The sequence below is a fragment of the Schistocerca cancellata genome, chromosome 6, assembly GCF_023864275.1.
Source record: "Schistocerca cancellata isolate TAMUIC-IGC-003103 chromosome 6, iqSchCanc2.1, whole genome shotgun sequence".
Taxonomy (NCBI): domain Eukaryota; kingdom Metazoa; phylum Arthropoda; class Insecta; order Orthoptera; family Acrididae; genus Schistocerca; species Schistocerca cancellata.
In genome coordinates, this window is record NC_064631.1 from 326047001 (window position 1) to 326063427 (window position 16427).

At 39.8% G+C, this 16427-nt stretch overlaps 1 protein-coding gene across 1 annotated transcript in view; it reads right to left on the reverse strand.

The window, feature by feature from the left end:
• Positions 1–16427, reverse strand: part of LOC126191471 (E3 ubiquitin-protein ligase LNX-like) — a 683907-nt gene that overhangs the window by 183324 nt on the left and 484156 nt on the right. The window lies entirely within an intron of this gene.

Here is a 16427-nt window from a genome sequence, read left to right on the forward strand (position 1 = left end):
CGGGGCAAGTAAGGCTAGCAACCTGCTTCCCTGGTACTTTAAATATGATGCTGGCAACAATCAGAGCAAAATGCCTCGGACCTCTGGAGGTGACGGAGTCCCACCTCTAACTGACAAACCAGGGACTCCTAAGATACGACTCGGCAAACAAATGGTAATGAGATGGGGAGCTATTAATATCAATGGGGGCTACTCTGGGAAGAAGGTAGAGCTGGCAGAGGCTGCAAGTAAGATGGGGCTGGATGTTTTAGCTGTTAGTGACATTCGGGTAAGGGGTGAGAAAGAAGAGGAAGTGGGAGAATACAAGGTCTACGTGTCAGGAGTCAAAGCAGGAATAGCACAATGGGGTGTAGGGCTTTACATCAGGAAAGAAATGGAACCCAGCGTAGTTGCAATAAGGTATGTAAACGAACGACTGATGTGGATAGATTTGACAGTGTCTAGCAAGAAAATTAGGATTGTGTCAGCATAATCGCATTGTGAAGGGACAGATCAAGATAAGATGGATAGTTTTTATGATGCACTCAGTGATGTAGTTGTTAGAGTAAAGGACATGGACAGTGTTCTGCTCATGGGTGATTTTAATGCCAGGATTGGAAATCGAACAGAAGGGTATGAAAAGGTTATGGGTAAATTTGGAGAGGATATGGAGGCCAGCAGGAACGGGAAACAACTCTTGGATTTCTGTGCCAGTAATCACAAACTCCTTTTTTAAACATAAAAACATTCACCGGTATACTTGGGAAGGCAGGGGAACCAGATCTGTCATTGACTATATCATAACAGATCAGGAATTCAGGAAGGCTGTGAGGGACATGCGTGTATTCTGGGGATTCTTTGATGACACTGATCATTATTTAATCTGCAGCGAAATTGGTATTGTGAGGCCGAAAGTGCAGGAGGTCAGGTCCATATGTAGGAGGATAAGAGTGGAGAAACTTCAGGATAAGGAAATCAGGCACAAGTACATAACAATGATCTCAGAAAGATACCAGTTAGTTGAATGTAGTCAGTTACAGTCATTGGAAAATAAATGGACAAGGTACAGGGACACAGTACTAGAAGTGGCTAAAGAATGTCTTGGAACAGTAGTGTGTAAAGGTAGGATGAAGCAAACAGCTTGGTGGAATGACACAGCCAAGGCAGCCTGTAAAAGGAAAACGAAGGCGTATCAAAAATGGCTACATACTAGAACTCAGGTTGAAACACGTATGTAACATAGCAGCGATGGCGAGGCATTGTAGCATCTGTGACCAGAGAGTATGCGCTTGACCGCGCGAGTGTTGCGAGCGGTTCTCAGTCTGTCAGTCAGTCGTTGCGAGTCTGTAGCTCTGTCTAGTTGAGGGCAGTACTCAGTCAGTAGTCGTTGAGAGCAGTTCAGTGGTAGTCGTCGTGGAGTACGCTAGTAGTCGTCATGCAGAGCAGTCTGTGGGCAACACTGGTCAAGATGCTGAATGAGGTATATTGTTAATTAAGGTAATCATCAGATAATGTAAAGTTTATTTATTGTAATTAATTTCCAACAAGTGCCCCAATAATAATTTGATTTCAAACTAAGCATTTTTATTAAATAACTTTTTTTGCAATAATATTTCCCTTGCATTTCCTTAAAGAAAAGTTTTTACTTAAAGTCAAAGAATTTTTACGAAGCATTTCCTCCAAGCAATGGCCAACAATAAGAGCAGAACTTTGACACGCAGTTTCGAATGAGGTAAGAAATTAATTATGATCTTTTTTACACAGGGCCAAAGACCGATGTTTCGGTTTAATTGAATTATCATTATCACTGAGATTTCATTAGCACTGAATTGTTTTTCATTATTTTGCGGAAGCTTACACCAGAGTCAGATTGCGAATTTTTATTTAATTGTCATTGTCAGTAGATTTCATTGCGGGAGGTTACACTTGGGTCCCATTTATTATTATATTATTTTATTTAAATATTTCTGTGGGGACGATATTGCTTCTTGGCTCCATTTCTATATAATATTGTCTTGTAAATTTTTGTGGGGAGGTTACACTTGGCGACACCCAGTCCAGGATCGTATTTCGTTGAGAATCTTTTGAACAACAGTCAGATATCTGCTCTTATTTGCTTAGATATAATTAGGATTTGGCGCTACGCTTTTACTAATCTTGTGACTTTCTTTCTACAGGTCAACGGCAATTCGTTGCTCTGTTGTATTTGTGTGTTGTTTTTGCATTTGTGTTTATTGTTTTGTGAATAATTGTGACTACTGTAAAAATGCCGCGAAAGACTATGAATAGTGTATCGCGAGGTATTATGAATGAATTTACCGACTTAAATAACGTGACCGATAGTAATTGTGACACGCAGTGTAATGATGACAATCCTGCGTTCACTAACAATCAGTACATTACAACCACTAATGGTGACTTTTATCTTATTGAGGAACAAACGAACTCAATTGTCTCGTCTGTTAAATTGACGACAATTGATGACGCGGGGCGCACTACTGTAATGAGCGCTGCCGAGCTTAACACACCCGATTTAGAAAATCCAAGTAATGTACAGACAAATTTTTCGAATGAAAGTGGTCAGTGTACCGAAAATACGACGGACTCGAGTGAGAAACGTTTTTGTAAATTACAGAATGACCAAATGGTCACACAAAACGTTACAATTGTAGGTACGCAATCAAACAGCACAGATAATAGCGTAAAGAAAGTTACATTGGATCAAATTGTGGCAGTAGTACAACTAATGACTGAAATACTGAGAAACGAGCGCAAACAACGTGAATTAATTGATGAAAGAAACAAACAATCGAATGAAGATCAAGACGACATTAATAAAAAAATCAAACAACTTAGTGAACGGAATGAACAGATTAATGAACAGATTGATGCCATTGCCGCGCAAAATTATGATAATAGAGGACAATTACGTGTGGATACTAAGACTTGTGCTAATAACAGTAATGAAGAAGTTGGCACTGTTGCACAAGAATTAAGTAGCACACGTGTAGACACAACAGAATCACATAAAGACAAGATTAATGCAGTCACTGAACAATGTTCAGCGAACGAAACACAGATACACGAAATTAATGCAGTCACTGAACACTGCCGTAAAAACACAGTGCAGATACGCGACGAGTTTAATTTAGAGTCAGTGGAAGTTTCACACACTCCGAATACGGAAGTTAACGAGAAATTTGCACGTCAGATCAACCAAATTGACGAAAATGTTACAGTAACAGAGTTGAAAACTATTTCAGTCACCAATACGTCACAGAATCCGCTACTTTGCGAACATTTGTCAGAGTCACGTAGTGCGTATAATGTGAACAATTTACAGAAACTACGCGAATTAAAATCTGAAAGGCTACGCAACTTGAAATCCGAAATGACACAGACGAACAAATTCTCATACAAACCCGAACGTGTTTACAAATTCAATGACGAGAACGTAGATTACGAGCAATTTTTATCCGCCAGAAAATGTAAAGAATTTAATAATGACAGCGTACAGGTACACGCTTTGAACTGTATGCGACAATCTATTTTTGTACTTTCACCGCTATTGCCTGTAATGCGGAAACGAGTTTTGAACCTGATGCGACAATTTGCTATTGCATTTTTATCAGCATTGCCTGTAATGAGGAAACTTGAATTAGCAAGAATACAGCAATTTGATTTTGGAATTTTACCGCCATTGCGTGTAACGCAAAAGCTAAAATGTATTTGCAGTGCGTAATTAACCTCAGGGGATTCATTACACTTTAATGAATATGTGCCGTAGCGAGCATAGGGCCCCGAGCTGTAGTAGTGCTGTTTCATCTTTAGTTTTCTGCACTGCTGCCTTCTCTTCTACTATCCTTTATATCTATCAAAACCGCTCTTTAACTATTGCTCTATCTAGAATTAAGAAACGTAGTAATAAGAAAACCGGATAAGAGAAGTATATACCGAAAGTGACAATTTTCGTTAGGCACTCCAGAACTATCGCCGTAATTTTAATTACAGATAAAATCGTAATCATCAGTATGTATAAAATTTTGAGCAGTCGGAACCACATTTTTGTAACAATAGATGTTTTTCACCACAACAGCATGAAAATCAACCGCTTAGCATACGTAACCAACAATGCAGTCTACAAGGTCAACCAAGCTTTAATGTTTCGCCGCGTGCACGTATAGTCCCAGCTACAACAAATAGTAACGCACGGCAGTAATGAAATAACTACGTACAGAAAAAACAGTATTTCAATCTCTATCGCAATGCGCCGTATGGAAATGACTATCACGACATACGTAAAATTAATTAGCACAATTTTCAGCATACATTCAATAACACGTCAGATAGAATTTGATTAAATACAGTACAGATTGCATATTCCAATAATGTAAGCAATACTTTTGACACGCAGAATTTTGTTCATGAGAATGTTATTTAAAACACGCTTTGTTGAATACTCCACTTTTATCGCACCCAGATCTTACTAGAAATTTTTCCATTGCCACCGACAGTTCCAACACAGCTTTAGGCGTACATATTTTTCAGGAAATTGAAGAAGATGGTTCAATAGTAATTAAAAACATCGCATTTGCAAGCCGCATTTTGTCACCTGCTGAACGAAATTACTCCGTTACAGAATTAGAAACATTATGTGTTGTATGGGCTTTCACGAGATTTAGGCACTTTCTTTATGGCAGACATACCACCGTGTACACAGACCACAGAGCTATACAATTTTTACTTTCAGCTAAATTCACTCACGACAGGTTAAGCAGATGGAAACTTTACTTGCAGGAATTTAATTTCACAATTGTTCACATTCCCGGCACACAAAATGTTGTAGCAGACGCATTATCCCGTTCTCTTTGCAACAATCAGCAAGAGATCGCAACCAACTTCTGTAAAGCAAATTTCAGCGTAATGTACATCCAACAAGTTGCATTTGAAAATTTTATTTCGTCGTCATTACAGGACATAGCACAAGAACAAAATAAAGACAATGTGTGGAAAGAAATTAAACACCTTTGGCAAGATAAGAATAATGTTACGATTAGAAACCATTACACTGTACGCAATGATATTCTGTTTCGCCGCTCTCATCCTGACAGCAACAATTGGTTATTATGCATTCCTGACGAACTTGTTAACAAACTAATCTGGTACACTCATTTAAGTTACGCACATTACGGAGCACGAAAATGTTTTCTTATACTGAGACAGAACTGTTATTTTAACAACATGGAGAAACGTATACGACGAGTTTTAGCGTCTTGTAAAATTTGCCAGAAAGCTAAATCAGACACCACTTCACATATTCCTCCTTTATATCCCATTGTACCTGTTAAATTAAGACACATGGCCGCAGTAGATATTTTTGGTCCGATTCCGAGAACTAACAGAGGTTTTTGCTACATCTTTGTCGCTGTTGAGCTCACTTCAAAATTTGTTACTTTCACTCCGTTACGCAAAGCTACTGCTAAAACTGTTTCAAAAGCATTTGTAAAGCATTTTTTATTTCATGTAGGGCATGTGATGAAAGTAATTTCCGACAATGGACCACAGTTTCGATCTGCAATATGGACACGTATGTTACGAGCTAGAAACATTTCTCCGATCTATATATCCAAGTACCATGCTTCTTCGAATCCTTGTGAACGGTTAATGAAAGAAATTGGTAAGCTGTGCCGAATATACTGCCACAAAAGACATATTGATTGGGATACACACATACTCTCATTCCAAGATGTAATTAATTCCATTCCAAATGAATCCACTATGCTATCTCCGTCTGTTATACTGAAAAACGTTGAACCACCAAACAAAATTAAAGAATTAATAAATTTCCCTACATCTCGTCGCTTACGACACCACGAAATAATTGACATTGCGCTGAACAACATCAAACGTGCCGCAGAGCGCCGGAGAAGACAGCAAAAACAGGTTTGTACACGCCGCGACTTTCACGTTGGACAGAAAATATTAGTACGTACACACCATTTATCCAGCAAATTAAAAGGTAAGTGCAGTAAATTTGAACTTCTATACGCAGGTCCATATCGGATTCGCAGCATCCCTCGCCCCAATGTTGTACACGTCGAAACTTTGAGAACCAGAAAATCGAAAGGCAATCACCATGTCTCAAACATTAAACCGTTTATTGAATGAGATCACTTTATGATGTAACATGCTATGATGCCATTTACTAATGCAATTATTTCATCTGACTAATTACTGATGATTATCGTATTTTTTCTTGGCAAGTGCCCGGCAAGGTAAGGTTAGCAGGTCGCTTTTCTTGTCGTTACACATCAGACCATGCACATTTTCCACTTTTTTATGTACGATTGTATTCCAGTTTTGTCTATATGCACTGTGAAATAGTTAAGATATAACACACACCAGTCGACTTTGACATTTTTTTTGGCCTTATGACATCTCAACATCGTGACTTTTACATTTTTTGCTGCTGCATTGTGATATTCTGTGTACATTTTTGCCTTTGAACACTGTCTGTGCTTTCGACATATTACGTTTTCTGTCATGTTATGCTGTATGCTTAATTATATTACCGTTAATCAGTAATTACTTAGTGGGTATATGATTTAAATGCAAGACGTTATTCTCTATTCATCAATTTCAGAAAGAAATGATGCGTGTAAGAAATAAATTCAACAGAAATGGGAATTTCACCTACGGAATAAACGATAGAAGATGCAATAACTTTATGAGGAAGAGTAAATGGATCAGGATTAACAAGCATTAACAAGAATATACTATACTCATCGTAGAATAGCAGTCTTAACTAATTTTTTCTTTCAGAATACAAGGTGATTGATGCAGGCTGTCAGACAGAACTACACGTCTTAGTTTTAGTGATGAAATATGCTAGAGATAAGGAATAGTTGTATAATGAATAATGAAGTGATATTTTTTTGCAGATGATAATGAGTGATGATGAATAATGATGAAGAATATGCTACTATGAATAATGAAGTTTTTCTTTACAGGTGATGATAATAAAGAAGTTATGATAATATGGATAATGCTGTTATGAATAATGAAGTTTTTTCTTTACAGATGAGGATGATGTTGAAGTTTATGTATTTATGCTACGTAGTTATTTAAGTATTTGTTGCAGTTTGTTTTGACAGCAGGTGTTATATTGCATAGTAGGATGACGGAAAGTTTTGGAAAGGACAGCTATGGAACACATGTTTATACACATTTCACTACCTGTTAATTCGAAGTTCACTACTTTTCAGCATAGTGTGCGTTTCTTCTTTCAGGTCAATAATCCATTTTGTATTTTTTCCAGGAGAAGTTTTTCATGATACATACTAAACCTGTTACTTATTATACCTGTTCTAGTACTTGCATTTTTTAACCCATTTGTGTTTATCATTTATAAATGTGATCACATATACTGCCTTGTTTCATAACCTTGCTACAGCTGACTCATGACGAATGACGTTACTCAATTTTTTTTCATTTACAGTGACAACCCAGAACCAATTATTTTTTTCTCTTTTTTTCTCTTCTGGCTTTCTCTTATAATTACCAAACGCAATGCATTGCTAACAAAAAAATGTATTACCAGTCCCAAATAGTGATACCAGTTTGAGAAAGTTCTGAATAATACTGATCAACTCTGAATAGTATGTCACTTCAGTAATGACTTCGTAATGATACAAAAAATATATATATAAAATAATGCTTTATAACTGGCTAATAACTGCCACTGTTTATTGTAATGAGACTACTTATAATGCCCATGATTATTAATGCTATGACTGTAATTAGCTGCTTTTTAATAATAACTTCGTAATGATCTGAATGTCACTCAATGAATTGTTATTACTTCTTAATGATCTGAATAATACTGAATGAGGAACAATGTTCTATACTATTCGATACTTGATGGCCACTGAGTGCCAATAATTAATGTCACTCAATGAATTAGGTTATTAATTATGCCATTAATTAGCTCTTGTTTTCAATGTTGATACTTTGTAACTGAAAAAGAATATGATTCTTACTATATTGAAATGACAAATGATTAACTATGCATTATAATTGGGAAAGAATGTGATTGTTTAATAATGCTTTGTAATTAGGAAAAGGCTAATGATTATTACTATATTGGAATGACAAATAATTAATTAATGATGCCATACTTTGTAACTGGAAAAGAATGCGATTGTTTCATAATGCTTTGTAATTAGGAGAAGGCTAGTGATTAATACTATTGGAATGACCAATGATTAATTAACTATGGTATACTTTGTAACTGGAAAAGAATGCGATTATTTAATAATGCTTTGTAACTAGGAAAAGAAGGTTACTGTTTCTATGTAAAACAATTAATGAACATTTTTCTGTAATACTACATACTTGGTACAGAAATGTTCAATCACTAGGCTATTAATGCCGCAAATGAAAACTGTAATTGCCAATATTATGTGACTTAATGTCCTTCACCTCATGAGCTAACTACCCTGAATTACTGCAATGTCCATTTGTCCTGTCTATCCTAGTGATCATGGAGCACTACCTTTGGGTTTGCACTACTTCTACGTTGGTGTGTCTTGTAAAAGTGTGGTGTTGACACGACATGCTGTCCACCACCATGAGCGATGAAGACGTTATTATGGTCCCACTGTTTGGTGTACCTAATGTACTGCCAAAATGAGAACATGAAATATTACTACGAGAGTTCAGTGTCTTGGCTACACTGATGGATTCTGATGGGAAAAGAACTGCAAATTGTGTCACTTGGTGTTGTACTTCTGTGGAAAGATATGGACTTTCAGAACATATTCAATACTTCAATGCGTATGCACTTATGTCTTTTGTTACTAATTGTATATACATTTCATCATTTACTGATATGTTCTCAACTGCAGTGCATGTGCACTCATGTCACTTGTCAACATAATATTTTTTGCCAGTCTGTTTATTTGTTCTGAATATGCTAAAGAATTTTTTCAGTGCCTGTGCACTTTGTTATCTGTCAAATAATTTGTATATACATTTTTCTGATTTGCTACTATGTTTTGTACTCACATTTTGTCTTTATCTGATATATTTTGTACTTAGTGCGTGTGCACAACATTTAATTCATGTACTACATCTAAATATTCTGTAAGTTGTAGAAGTTTGTTAATTAAAGAAAAATTTTGCCGCGCTTGGCATGTCCAAATGACTCACCATCGCTGCCAAATTTTTGCCCCCCCAGTGGAGGGTTATGAAACACGTATGTAACATAGCAGCGATGGCGAGGCATTGTAGCATCTGTGACCAGAGAGTATGCGCTTGACCGCGCGAGTGTTGCGAGCGGTTCTCAGTCTGTCAGTCAGTCGTTGCGAGTCTGTAGCTCTGTCTAGTTGAGGGCAGTACTCAGTCAGTAGTCGTTGAGAGCAGTTCAGTGGTAGTCGTCGTGGAGTACGCTAGTAGTCGTCATGCAGAGCAGTCTGTGGGCAACACTGGTCAAGATGCTGAATGAGGTATATTGTTAATTAAGGTAATCATCAGATAATGTAAAGTTTATTTATTGTAATTAATTTCCAACAAGTGCCCCAATAATAATTTGATTTCAAACTAAGCATTTTTATTAAATAACTTTTTTTGCAATAATATTTCCCTTGCATTTCCTTAAAGAAAAGTTTTTACTTAAAGTCAAAGAATTTTTACGAAGCATTTCCTCCAAGCAATGGCCAACAATAAGAGCAGAACTTTGACACGCAGTTTCGAATGAGGTAAGAAATTAATTATGATCTTTTTTACACAGGGCCAAAGACCGATGTTTCGGTTTAATTGAATTATCATTATCACTGAGATTTCATTAGCACTGAATTGTTTTTCATTATTTTGCGGAAGCTTACACCAGAGTCAGATTGCGAATTTTTATTTAATTGTCATTGTCAGTAGATTTCATTGCGCGAGGTTATACTTGGCTCCCATTTTTTATCAAATATTGTCTTGTAAATTTTTGTGGGGAGGTTACAAGGTAGACAGAGAAAGTTATGTTGAAGAAAGAAACAAAGCCAAACAGATCATTGCAGCATCCAAGAAGAAATCTTGGGAAGACTTTGGAAACAGGTTGGAGACTTTGGGTCAAGCTGCTGGAAAACCATTCTGGAGTGTAATTAGCAGTCTTCGAAAGGGAGGTAAGAAGGAAATGACAAGTATTTTGAACAGGTCAGGAAAACTGCTTGTGAATCCTGTGGATTCCTTGGGCAGATGGAGGGAATATTTTGAAGAGTTGCTCAATGTCGGTGAAAATACGATCAGTAATGTTTCAGATTTCGATGTACAATGGGATAGGAATGAGGATGGAAATAGGATCACATTTGAGGAAGTGGTGAAAATGGTCAATAGATTGCAGTGCAATAAAGTAGCTGGGGTGGATGAAATTAAGTCGGAACTCATCAAATACAGTGGAATGTCAGGTCTTAAATGGCTACATAGGATAACTGAAATGGCCTGGGAGTCGGGACAAGTTCCATCAGACTGGACAAAAGCAGTAATCACACCAATCTTTAAACATGGAAACAGAAAAGTCTGTAACAACTACAGAGGTATCTCTTTAATCAGCGTTGTGGGTAAAATTTTCTCAGGTATTGTTGAAAGGAAAGTGCGAGTGTTAGTTGAGGACCAATTGGAGGAAAATCAGTGTGGGTTTAGGCCTCTTAGAGGTTGTCAGGACCAGATCTTTAGCTTACGGCAAATAATGGAGAAGTGTTATGAATGGAACAGGGAATTGTATCTATGCTTTATAGATCTAGAAAAGGCATATGACCGGGTTTCTAGGAGGAAGTTATTGTCTGTTCTCCGGGATTATGGAATAGGAGGCAAACTGTATATGGATTGTCAGGCAGCAGTTAGAGTTGACGGTAAATTGAGTTCATGGTTCAGAGTAGTTTCAGGGATAAGACAAGGCTGCAACCTGTCTCCACTGTTGTTCATATTATAGATGGATCATATGTTGAAAACAATAGACTGGCTGGGTGAGATTAAGATGTGTGAACACAAAATAAGCAGTCTTGCATATGCGGATGACTTAGTTGTGATGGCAGATTCGATTGAAAGTTTGCAAAGTAATATTTCAGAGCTAGATCAGAAATGTAAAGACTATGGTATGAAGATTAGCATGTCCAAAACGAAAGTAATGTCAGTGGGAAAGAGATATAAACGGATTGAGTGCCAAATAGGAGGAACAAAGAACAGGTGGACGGTTTCAAGTACTTAGGATGCATATTCTCACAGGATGGCAACATAGTGAAAGAACTGGAAGCGAGGTGTAGCAAAGCTAATGAGTGCTCAGCTACGATCTGCTCTCTTCTGCAAGAAGGAAGTCAGTACCAAGACTAAGTTATCTGTGCACCATTCAATCTTTCGACCAACTTTGTTGTATGGGAGCGAAAGCTGGGTGGATTCAGGGTACCTTATCAATAAGGTTGAGGTTACGGATGTGAAAGTAGCTAGGATGATTGCAGGTACTAGTAAATGGGAACAATGGCAGGAGGGTGTCCACAATGAGGAAATCAAAGAAAAACTGGGAATGAACTCTATAGATGTAGCAGTCAGGGCGAACAGGCTTAGATGGTGGGGTCATGTTACCCGGATGGGAGAAGCAAGGTTATCCAAGAGACTCATGGGTTCAGCAGTAGAGGGTAGGAGGAGTCGGGGCAGACCACGGAGAAGGTACCTGGATTCGGTTAAGAATGATTTTGAATAGGCTTAACATCAGAAGAGGCACCAATGTTAGCACGGAAAAGGGGATCATGGAGGAATTTTATAAAGGGGACTTAGCTCCAGACTGAACGCTGAAAGGCATAATCAGTCTTAAATGATGATGATGATGATGATGATGATGATATGTACAGATCATACTAGTGAGATTCAAGGAACTTAGGATGGTCTCGAGTTAGCTGTCGCTCTGGTACTGTGGTCCAGATGTCGTGATACACACTGCAGTCCTGTGATAGGTGGGGCGTCTGTCTGCGGCAGCGTGACGTACGGCGGGCAGCCACGGGCCCGACTTGTAGCAGCCGCAAGAAAGTCGTAGGCCATGAGTCAAGCCCAGAGCGGCGTGGCGCGGCGCGGTGCGGTGCGGAAGGCGTGCCCTTGGAGAAAGCTCAGCCACGTCTGGGCCGAGCCGCCCTGGTCTCTGCTGTGCTGGTTGTTTTGTGTACGCCGCGCGAGCTGCGCTGTGGCCGACTTGCGGACCGGTATCTCCGCGCCAGACAATGAAAAGGCCTCGAGGTCGCGCGTCCCAGGCGCCGAGCTGCGCTCGCAACTCGCTTTCCGCCTAACTGCCCAGTAATGAGATGCTACTATTATAACCGTGGCTAGCTAGCGTAGGAACCGTCGCAGCGCCCATTTTCGATCAATATGAATGAGCATCTTTAGAAGCCACTTGATATCCACTGTTGAATAAATGCCTTCTCTAGACTTTTCCACGCGCTAAGGGTTTTATCTATACCTATCCATGTTGTCCCTGCCATCTCCTATTAGGACCCTCTTCTGTTGTTGTTTTGGAATCAAGAACTTACGTACTGTACAAGTCTGCAGTTATGACGACAATTTATTTGACTTATTACTCTGACACTTTAGAAACATACAGTAAAGGCAATAACGTGTAAATTCGATGTCACCCAAACAGTAAATAGCCAGCCAGTGTTGAAGTTGGTATGTAGTCCGAGTTCAAAGCAAATGTCGTCAACCGATATTACCGTCGCAGCGAACAGTCTGTCAAGCGAGTCCACAGAGAACGAACCCTCTGTGCGGCAGGCGCACGGTTACAGCCAACCAGAGATTACGGGATCCTACCAGATAACGTGACGTGAGCTCCGGGGACGTGGCTCTTCCGAGAGAGCGTTTCTTGCGGAGACAGCTTGTAGACTGCGGCGCCACCGGCAGTGAGGGATGGAGGTAGGGGTCGAACTCCAGCAGCTGTGACAGTTCCATCTCGCTGTCAGAATGTGTTACCACACTTACTGTTCGACCATCGACCTTCAGTTCGGTTGGTTAATGTCCTCTATTCTTTCGTGGACCGAAGATTCTGACGCGTTTGTTATACTGCCAGGTGAAGATAACGATTTGTCCATTACAGGTCATAATACTGGCAGGCAGTAAGATGCCGTTGCAGACGCCGAGGTGGGGAAAACCTCTGGCATCAATTGGCCTATAAACTCTACCGCAATGAATGCCACAGATGATCACTCCGCTATATGAAGCTATTTGCAACGCGCCGCCGGCCGCGGTGGTCTAGCGGTTTTAGGCGCTCAGTCCGGAACCGCGCGACTGCTACGGTCGCAGATTCGAATCCTGCCTCGGGCATGGATGTGTGTGATGTCCTTAGGTTAGTTAGGTTTAATTAGTTCTAAGTTCTAGGGGACTGATGACCACAGATGTTAAGTCCCATAGTGCTCAGAGCCATTTGCACCATTTTTTTTTTGCAACGCGCCGTATCACCACAGTGTTGACGGCCTGTCTGTGTATTTGGATTTTGTATTGGATTTCTCTTTGGGCTGCTCGTTCTCTGCTACTGACGGACTTAGCTACATTTGCGGAACGATTGGCTAACAACTTTTCCTGTGAAGTTGATCACCCCCGTCTTCAGGCACGCGCGAACTCTAAATTCAACCTGTAAACCTCCACCTTCTCTACCGACGTTTAGTGGTTGTGAATTCGAATCCGAGCACCGCTTTGTCGGACTCTCCTTCGGCCCGTGTAACAGTTTTTGTTGGCATCTTATGGAAGACGACCCTGTCTGTTTCATTTTCTCCGTTGCTGTCGTAATTACACCTTCCATTCCGTTTGCATGGTTTCCCGCCTGCCCCAGTAGCCAGGCGAGATGGTCCAATGGTGAGACACTGGTCTCGCTTTCAGGAGGATGGCAGTTCAAATCACCGTCTGGCTATCCAGGTTTTTCGTGAGTTCCCTAACTCGCCTGTGACAAACGCTGGGAAGGCTGCTCTGAAAAGGACACGTCGATTTCCTTCCTCGTTCGTTCTCCTATTGCGGCGTACGCTCCATCTCTAAAGACAGAGTCATTGACGAGGCGCTAAATCTTAATATTCCTTCCTTTCTCAACTTGCTTGTCTCCAGTGCCTGCTGAGCAACACTGACATTTAGAATGATTTTTCACATTAGTAATACCCAGTTACAATTATTCAAAACTGGTAATAAATGTTTCTTGTAAATTTTCCTTTTCAGGCACATCGGAAGACTAGTTTTAAAAACCATTTAAGTTCACCTAAAGCATTCGAGATCATTATTACCCTCTGCATATTTCTTATCATTTCCATACAGTCATTGTCCTCCATTGCTGTAAACACACTGCCGTAAATCGTAAATGTTACACCATGAACACGTTAACTGTACGCTATCAAACATCAGTACCTCCTTGCGTGAGTAATGCGTTCACTGAAATTCCATCCTTTTGCGAGGTTATTTTCAGCACTGTAAAAATCCATTCCTACAGACGATGAATGGGTGAGCAAAAGATGGACATTAGGTGTGTCGAACGTTAGTGGAACTTTCCAGGTGGTGGTTGCAACGCGGCATGCCCAGACGACGTGTAAGTACAGCTTATCGCCATGTCTCGGACTTTGCGAAAGATGAGATCAGTGGAATGAGGAACATGGGAGCATCAAACCGACAGATCGCACACACTGTTGGCTGTGACGAGATGTACTCAGGACAACAGTGTGGCAAGAAGAGGGGGCACGGGTCCTTCCCTAATGACTATAGCGCGAGAAGATGGTGAGATTGTTCGACTGGTTCTGACGAACACACGAACGACAACAGCTGAAATACGAGCAGATTGTCACCATGAACCATCGATAATAGTTTACTGTAAAGTGGATTGAAATCTGAGTTGCCACATGTCGTTTGTTGCTGAAACCATATACGACAAGGTGAAAGAGAAAATTTTTAAAAATGTACCCCCATAATTTGATAACTTATTAGGTACCACAAATGCTTCACAGTTTTATGTTCTCGCGCGCAGCTGTGACAAAAAGCAATAACGGTCAAGCTTTGCAAAGTTGTCATGTGTATTCTGCTCCGACTTTAATACACTGATTGACTCTGCAGAAGTCCGTACACAATTGTAGTAATCGCCAGCCCGAAAGACCGACATAGAGGTCGAATGAAGACTTGTTTTGCTCCGCCATCTTCTTACAGTATAGGGTAAAGAACATATTGCTGTCAAAATGTAGGAGGCGGCAGATGTTGATCACAGGAGAAACGTTTCAAAGCAACAGAAGAAGATCAGTGCGGGTTGGAAACGCAATTACATTAAGTAAGGTTCTCTGAAAGTTGTGGTTCTCTTTCTTCGTACATGGATGTTGTAAGCGTTTCTCAGTATACATACAACGCGACAACGCAGTTATTGATAAAAGAAAATGTACGCTTATATACATTTAGTACCGTTATGAATGCTTGATTATGAGGGTTACACTTCGGGACGTCTTAAATGAACGTACGTAATTTAATCAGTTCAGCAAAATGTTGGTTTTGTTTGAAAGGTATGTATTAACTTCAGCGGATATAGTGAAAAGCCTGCCAAGATATCTCTAAATTTTGACCTCTGCAATTTCAGTAGACCCGTCAGAAGCGATAAAAGAACAAAAATTATTTCTTACGTTCAATAACTTCATTGATTTGTGAAAAGGAAAAGAGAAAGTATAGTCAGACATCGTTCTAGTAAAAGTTAAAAATGGTAGTTCCAATTCTCCAGTTGCAGAAAATCCTTCCCCCCCCCCCCCTCCCTCTCCCATACTTCCAGCTTACTGAGATTTTGCTGAAAAGATTCGAGTCTACTCTGCTCGACAGGAAAAGAAAAGCAGAAAAGCACTAATATAATTTGCAAACAGAATATATTATAAACGCTATGCAGCGACGCTTTAGATATTATTTGCTTTCCATGCACGAAGAGCTGGATATAATAACCCTGACGGCCAACCAAATAAACGTATTCATCTAAATGAATAAGGGCGAATACTTCCTTTGCTTAGGATATGGCCGATTTCGATCCCCACCATTGTTGAGTCAGAAAAACAAAGGGACGTAAAATCACAAAACTCCATTCTTCATTTCTTTAATTTCTGTGTTCAACCTGAAAGTTGGTTTAAGCCCATAGGCTTGACTAGGCGCGGACCTGCTATGCCCTAGCCTTCCTTGACATTTGAACTGGCAAGCCCAGTCAGTTAAGGGGGGGGGGGGAGGGCAATTTAATTAGAAATCTGAACTACGATGGAACTTGTAATTTTTCACGTTAACAAATCTTTGCCAGAGGTGAAAGAAACGAAGAAACACTGGCCCCGACTGGGGATTTTACCCTGGCCTTTCAGTTTATAGTCTGACGCGCACCCACCTAGTCACCGCGTACACACTGTTTTGTTTTCGATAAAAATGTTTTGGAAAATGCAGAGGAC